Genomic DNA, 6,499 nt, shown 5'->3' on the forward strand with positions numbered 1-6,499 from the left:
AGTTGAACAGGAAAAGGTGCTGGGCGTGGGGTTTGCAATGTGCAAAGGGCTCCGAGCCGGGATGGAGAAATGAGCAGACAGCAGGCGAGATGCTCAAAGGTGCCTGGTAGACTCAATGTATCACCTGTCTGTCGCCACCGGGTATCTGTGTGTCGGCTGCTTGTGAAATCCACAGCCCGCTTTCCGGGGATTCGTGCACCCGGTGTCACCCAGAGAATGGGGAGAATAGTGGTAACAGCCACATGCTAATTTCCAATGCCAGGCGCACTTTTATTTAGTTAAACACTCTTGTAGCTAGAAAATATACTGAAAGCTACAGGCCACTTTTTCAGTTTTTGCTTGATGCCTGCACATATAGGCAACCAACTTAACAGGTTTAAGTCCTGGGCCTACAGCTGTTACACTCAAACTTTGTCCTACACCGCCACCGTGTGGACATGGGACAAACGACAACAGCATTTCCGAAACCACACTTTGGGCTAAAACAAAAGACAGAACTATGTAGCACTTTAAAGACTAACAAGCTGGTTTATTAGGTGATGAGCTTTCATGGGCCAGACCCACTTCCTCAGATCAATATGTGGAAGAAAATCGGCATGACCATATATACCAAAGTGATACAATCAAAAAAATGAACGCACGTGAAATTGACAAATCAAATTTTAGAACAGAGTTGGAGTGAGGAGGGAAGGTTAGGGTCTGTGAGGTAATGACATAGGGGTGATAATAGAGGAAGCTATCTTTGTGATGGGTGAGATAATTAGAGTCTTTGTTTAAACCCGTACATAAAGTGTCAAATTTAAGCATGAATGATAATTCTGAAACTTTACCTCACAGACACTAACCTTCCCCCCTCACCCCCACTCTGTTCTAAAATTTGATTTGTCAATTTCATGGTTTTTTTAGTGTATCACTTTGGTATATATGGTCATGCCGATTTTCTTCCACATATTGAGCTGCGAAAGTGGGTCTGGTCCATGAACGCTCATCAACTAATAAACCATCTTGTTAGTCTTTAAAGTGCTACATAGTCCTGTATTTTGTTTCAGCTAGACCAGACTAACACGGCTACGTCTCTATCACAGTTTGGGCTAGTAATAGCGATGTAGCCGTGTTAGTCTGGTCTTGCTGAAACAAAAGACAGGACTATGTAGCACTTTAAAGACTAACAGGATGGTTTATTATAAGCTGATCACCTAATAAACCATCTTGTTAGTCTTTAAAGTGCTGCATAGTCCTACACTTTGGGCTATGTGCCTAGCAATCAAGTTCCTACATCAATCAAGGCAGGTTACACACTGTTATTATGTACATGCACTCGTCAGCAGCTGATGTACAGGTGTAAAACTTCTGATTAATGCATGGGAAAATTATTAAAATAAAAATCGGACTATCCCATATATAATAAAATAATAATATAATACAACAATAATAATAAAATAATAATAATGAATCATGAGTAAATAATTGTAGTCTGTCTGTCTAGAGCAGGGTTAGTCCCTGATGGGTCACCAGATGCTTTATCTACTTGCTCATCCACAGTCCCTGCCCGCGATGCTTTCCACAGCTCCCATTGGCCAAGATTGGTGAACCACAGCCAATGGGAGCTGCAGGCAGCTGTACCTACTCATGATATCCAGAATTATGATATACTAACCTCCGGCCCACAGAGATTAGACATTTAAAAATAATGATCAAACAAGTTAGCCTAGTAAGGCAGTGGTGCCTAGTGGATGGAAACACAGCACTAGAATATAGAAGATCACAGGATACAATTTGTGCTAGTGTTGCCCGCTGGATGACCTTGAGCAAGTTACTTTCCCTCTGCGTGCCTCAATTTCCCCATCTGTAAAATGGGGAAATGATCCTGACCTCCTTTGTAAAGTGCTTTGAGATCTACTAGTGAAACGAGCAAGGTAAAAGCTGATTATTATTAATCATAAGAGTTATCAATCGCAGATATTATCAGACTTCTCCTAGACTCAGAGACACACTCTGCCCTTTAAGAAGAAGCTATTTTTTATTTGCTAAAATAAAGAAAATACAGATGTTGGACTTACAGGATCCATCAACGTCTATTAGTCAGTTTCCATGTCTAGGAAAGTTGCAAAGATAATTCCCCTGTGTAAACATTCCTTCAGTTTCAAACACGGTGATTTTGCTTCTGTTCTACCTTTAAAGGTGTTTGGTGACTTTATTTCTGTGCCACATTTCTGAGCTGGACTCTGCTGTGCTCATAGAAATCTTGGGAGGGGACGGTGAAAATGTGAAAACCACTTTTCAAATGAATATGTGTGGAGGTGGTGGAATTAGATTAAAATCTCTCCAAATTTCGATCACATCAAGAATTGTTGTCTAAAAATGCCTGCTTTGTCAGAAAGGTATTTTTCATATTAAAAACCCCCCAACTATTGTGTGGGAAACGGTTTCCTGTCCTGGGTGTGTTTTCAGGAGCTGGAATTTCCCCGCCTCGTCCCAAATCTCAAATCCGGTTTAACAGTCAAAGTCTCAAAAATACTCACAAACGGTCACACGGAGATGGGTTTTGTTCTGACTCCTTCGAAACGGTTCATTCTGCTAATTTCAAAATGTGGTATTTCCATCCCTGTGCCAGGGCTCCATCCGGATGCAAACATCCAACGCAGCACCTGGCATCCTAAGATACAAGTACGCAGCGGTGAGGGCAAACCTGGGTATATGGAGTCGCCGCCCTGTGATTGCCAAGGCCAACTGAACACACATGGGAGCACGTGGCCGGCTGTGTTTGGCTGACCAGTCGTCTGTGCAAACACTGATTTTGTGCGTGCAGCTGTGCAGGCAAATAAGGAATATCAGCCTCTTGGTATTTTTTGTTATCAACATAATGAAAATAATAGACTCAAAATAGCGCATCACCTCTGCGTGTTTTGATTTGCATAAAGGGCAAACTCAGTCGGTACCACCAAGACCTCAAAACCTGGTCTGTGCAGGGTAGAATCCAATGCAACCTCTCCCACAATGGTTCAGTGTTTAGAGGGCATTCGGCTAAGACTTAGGAGACCTGGGTGCAAAATTCTACTCTGCTACTGAGTTCCTGGTAGGCCTTGGGTAGGTCACTTTGTCTCTCAGGATGCATCTGACAAAGGGGTTTTTAGCCACACAAGCCTATGCCCAGATAAATCTGTTTGGTTTTAAGAGTATGTCTACACTACAAGGCTATGTCTACACTGCCCCTTCTTGCACAAGAAAAACCCTCTTGCGCAATGCCGCTACGCTGATTATTTTCAGGAATAACGGCATTGCACAAGAGGGTTTTTCTTGCGCAAGAAGGGGCCGTGTAAATGCTCCTTCTGGTGCAAGAGCCTCTTCTGCAACAATGGTGGCTCCTTAGGTATGCAAATGAGGCGTGGCGATATTCCACGCTTTGCCTCGTTTGCATATTTCTGCCGCAAGAAGCCGCCAGTATAGACATAGCCCAAGGGTATTTTGAAATAAGTTATTTTGGAAGGATAACTCCCAAAATAACTGTTTTGAAACCGAGTGTCCACACTACAGGGAAGCCTCATGTGGGTGCTTTACCTCAATTGAGAGCCCCAGGAAACACTGAGGAGAAATTACTCTGAATGGCCCAGAAGAGGCGCTATTTCAAAATAACAGCAGTGGAACGTCCACACTATTGCTATTCCGAAATAGCCGTTTGGAAATAGGCGTTATTCCTTGTGAAATGAGGGTTTATTGTACCGGAATAAGAAGCCTGTTGTTCTGACATTATTTCAAGATAACTGGCTTGCTGTGCGGCCGCTCACCATGCTATTTCGAAGTAACGTGAGTTGTTCAACCCAGCCGTAGCTCAGGTGGGTGTCCTGGGGAGAACACTCTAAAACAGTTCCTAGAGCAGAGCTTTTAGAAAAGCAGCCAATCTGGCAAAATAAATAAGGTTTGTGCAGCGCTCAGAGTTGATGATGGTGGGAACCAGATAAGCGCCAGGAAGAGATCCTATTGGCATGACGACAGAGAGTCGGGGTGGGGGAGGTGATAGCGTTTGGGAGACTCACATCCCTTGGGGCGAGAGACACGCTTTCAAGCGTGCACAGAGCTCTGCTCCATGGGGAGGGAGGTTTTCAACCGAGTGGGTTTTCTCGGTTGGAAGATGGGGGTTTGGCCAAAACAAACGTTGTGGAACAGGGCGATGCTGAAAGCAGATCCTCACTCAGTCCATGGCTGGAAGAAGAAAGTTTCAAGATTGTCCAAAAGTTTTATTTGGACATTGTCAGAATGTGCTCGCAGGGTGGCTTTGCTCATGCGCAGCCGGGAACACCAAACAGGAAGGCTTCGTGCAGTAGAGGTGAAAGGGTTTGGGGATGTGCAGGGCCGACTTATCCATTAGGCACAGTAGGCACAGTGCCTAGGGCCCACGATACTTTTAGGGGCCCCCGAAAATGTTTTAATTTCTTTTAAAAATCAGAAGAAAAAAAATGACCTTTTAGAGTCGAAGAAAATGTTTTAATTTTTTTCCTCACATCAGAAAAAAGTGAAACTTTTAGGGCCCCCGAAAATCTATTAAATTTCACCTAAAACAGAAAAAAAAATGTTGAAGTATTTAAAGTTATCAAAAATACTTTTTAATATTGATATTTATGATGGTGGAAGGCAAAAGCACCTAGGGCCCACGAAAGTCATAATGCGGCCCTGAGGAGGTGCACTGAACCCCGGGTTCGTTAAGCAAACGAGATTCTTGAGCGCTCTGATGCTCAGTTGTGTTCCATCCCTGCTCACCGCCAGCTGAGCTAGAGGCCTTTGGCCCAGTCAGGCCTGGCTGCTCACTCAGGTCTCTCTTCCCAGGAAACAACGTTCGTGGGCCCAAACCAAAGCGCCCATCCATGGGCGAGAAGAGATCCAACCTTAAAGCCATTGATCCTCCCAACCCAAGTGGTCAAGCAAACCTGGCCAGCCAATCAGGGCACAGAGAAGGATCAAAGCCAAGCAGCACGGCCGTTCGGTACCCAAGGCAAGGCCCGTGTTTGCTCACCTCTAGACCTGGCTGTGGGGGCCCTGGCTTTGCCTCCAGCCCAGGTCTGCTCTCAGTGGTCTTTGGCTGAGCCTCACGGAGCACCTCTTCTGGCCCGTGGTAGGAGACAAAGCTTGACCCGCTGAAGGGGGAGCGCAAGGCGTTACGGACTCAGAACGCTCCCCCTCCTCCCCAACCAAGCGTGTCTCTTGCCCCAAGGGATGACGCGTCTGCAGCAAGCGGCTGGTCGGCTGCCATCGCCCCTGCCTCGGGCGCAAATGGACAATCTGGCGCTGGAGCTAAAAATGCATTCTGGTCCTGCTTTCGGCTGCTTGGTAGCTATTCATAAGAGGGCACAATGACCTTTCCCCTTCCACAACGATCGTCCTTCCCCAGGTCGACCCTGGACTTTTAGCTGCCCCGGGACGCTGCGAGGTAACAGAGCTTTTATGAGCGCGTGTTGCTGGTGTCTCAGTCACCCCCACGTCACGGGAGGCCAGCAGTGATGGGGTTTCATTTCTCGGCCCCCCGCTCATCTCAGAGATTGCCAGGCCAAAAGGGACCCTTCGCATCTGACCTCTCTTGCTGCGTGCTGGCCGGAGAACGGCCCCCAAATTATTCCAAGGGAAGATGTTCTAGAGCGGGGGTGGGGAAACTGTGGCCCCTGGCTTGTCTGGAGCTGGCCCCCAAGGTTTAGGGTCCTCCCCAGCATTGGGGAGCCCTCACTGGCACTGCAGCCCCCTCCCCCACCTTGCTGCCTCCCCCAGCCCCCGACTGATTTTTCTGTGGGTCAGCAGCCCCCTCCTCCAAAAAGGTACCCCCCCACACCCTTTGGGAGGGAATCCTCTCTTGATACAAACATGGGTCGTGATGGGGAATCCACCCATGCTCCAAGGCCTAGCGGGTCGCCCCGTTCAAAATGCAAACTGTACTGCCCGTCTGAAATTGTCTGGCTTCCGCCGCCGCATCGTGTTAGCACTTTCGCTGCCAGCCTGATGCGCCCCTGTCGGTACTCAGACTGCCACCCGGTTACCCCTAAACCGCTCTGTTCAACCGATTGCCCGCCTGGGCCACAAAGCCGCACCGAGGTTCGGAAACGGTGTTCCGTGAACAGTTTGTTGGCAGTCCCGGGAGGGCTCCGAAAACTCCTCGGCGGTCAGACTTTGCCGGCCAAAGAGTGGATGGGGTGGTCACCGGGGTGTTAAGTAGATGGGACGGAAAGAAGGTGGGTCCTTCAGGTGAGAGGGATGGAGATTCACGAGTGGATTGACGTGGCCAGACCACGTCTTCAGGGGCTGCGCCTCTGAGTTCGAGATTACACACTTGTAGCTCGTCAGCAAGAATACGGGAGAGGAAGGGCACGTTTGGACAGTGCTGGCTTCATGCCTAGGCCCATTAAAACAGGGGCCTGATTTGTAAAAGGCATTCAGCAGTCACAAAAGACCCAGTGGAGTCAAGGCAGGCAACTCGTTGGTCATGATCTAGCAAAGTGCTTGAGATCATGCTTCATGT

This window comes from Pelodiscus sinensis, chromosome 10 (assembly GCF_049634645.1).
Source record: "Pelodiscus sinensis isolate JC-2024 chromosome 10, ASM4963464v1, whole genome shotgun sequence".
Lineage (NCBI taxonomy): Eukaryota > Metazoa > Chordata > Testudines > Trionychidae > Pelodiscus > Pelodiscus sinensis.